Genomic DNA, 1786 nt, shown 5'->3' on the forward strand with positions numbered 1-1786 from the left:
ATGCGCGGGCCGTTTGACAAACAGTCGCCGCAGCGGATACAACACTCGGTGAGTTCAAGAATGTTACCAAATGCGTTACCAAATGAGTTACCTTAGTGCATGGAAACTTTTATGCAGGTAAGAGTGCCTGGCGGGCGGCCAGTTACCACAGAAGGGATGCTGCGCAAGAGCAAGGGCCTGCTAAAAAAGTATGCATTGTGCTAGTATCGCTGCTTTCTGTGCTCTTCGTTATACCTTCTATGGAGCGGTTGCCGTGTGCGTTGATTACAGTTGAAAACAAGCTGAAGAATGCGCGTTCCATTACGGGATTCTGTGCTCCTGCCACGCACGCCTTGTGTTGTTGAGCCGTTATAACTTAGCTGCACGAGATCGTCGCTTGGAGCGACTTGCACATTGCCTTGTCGCCGTAAAAGTGGTACGCTTTTAAACATACTGGTCGTTCCACACCCTTTCTGTGGTGTAAATGCGCAAGGTCGCGGCTCGTAGCACCTAGATGTGTGCTGGATGCCCATTTGAAGCAATGCATTTGTGGAATCACGCTATGGATACTGGTAGTAACAGGACGTACACACATCAAACTTAACGGGAAGTCGCACAGCATGCATGTAGTGTGTGTGTTTTCTTTTTGGACATTACATATTTTTTATAAACGTTGTGTGACAGTCAGGCTCCTGTCATTTTCGCTGATGAACTTGAAGTCGAGGCGGAAATACTTTGCCGCAAGCAAAATTACATTTACGCTGTTATTAACAACTCGTTCATCCACTAAATTATTTTAGGGAGGTAGTTTATATAAAAAGATATTGTGCGTGCCAAGTTGTGGGCATGCCTTTTTTTTGAAATCGCGAGAGTTGCACGTTATCCGAGATATTCAACTTCCAATTTTAAGGTTGATATCGAAACTGGCGCGGGACACGCGGCGTGTCTGAACTGCACGTGACAAGGAAGGGACGACATTTCAAGCAAAACTTGGTATGTGCTAAATTGTCATGCACCACAACTTCTAATATAAACAACTTCACTCAAGTCAGCAATTAAAAAGTAGGTAATGAGTGCTTGATATTTAGTGTCAGTTCAATTAAGCTTATTAACAATTACATGCTCTTTTTGTTGCTGTGCTTGTGTGATAAAAATTGGGTCAGATATCTGACATGCCATTTCATATTTTCTTTGATGAACCATACACATTCTAATACAAATTCTTGTAACAGGGAATAGCACCATTGCAAAAGCTTCTTATCCCAAATGGTAAATGGTTTATTAGGCTGCGCTGGTGCATTGAAACACTACTTGATTGTGTTGTACTGTATAGTTCTTGTTTTCCTTCGTGCTTTGCTAAAGAAAGAGGAAATTGAAAGGGGGTTCTTATTTGCAGGATGCACAACTAAGATCTAGCATTCAGTGAAACTGGTGACAATGCTGCTTTAGTTTATGAAGTAATTAATTAGAGAACGCAATTTCTGATATCTGTATACGTGTTTGCAGATCACAGTGAGGTTACTGGTTCTCAGGCGTGATTACAGCACTGAGAAATTGAACAAACTAAAAAAAATGGAATAGATCAAGGGGCTCAGTTTTTTGTTCGACAAAACCTGATGAAGCCAAGGCAGGTATAGGGGAGATTATTTGTAGTTTTTAAAAGTAGTGTAGTAATTATGACATAAAGAGGAAATAATGTAGACAAAAATACAAACATTCTGCTGCCAGGGCCTGAACCTACAACAAAGTGTTGCATCTCATACTCCACCACTCTAGCTACGACATAGTCGTTCTCTCATCCACCCCA

This window comes from Rhipicephalus sanguineus, chromosome 3 (genome assembly GCF_013339695.2).
Source record: "Rhipicephalus sanguineus isolate Rsan-2018 chromosome 3, BIME_Rsan_1.4, whole genome shotgun sequence".
Classification (NCBI taxonomy): Eukaryota; Metazoa; Arthropoda; class Arachnida; order Ixodida; family Ixodidae; genus Rhipicephalus; species Rhipicephalus sanguineus.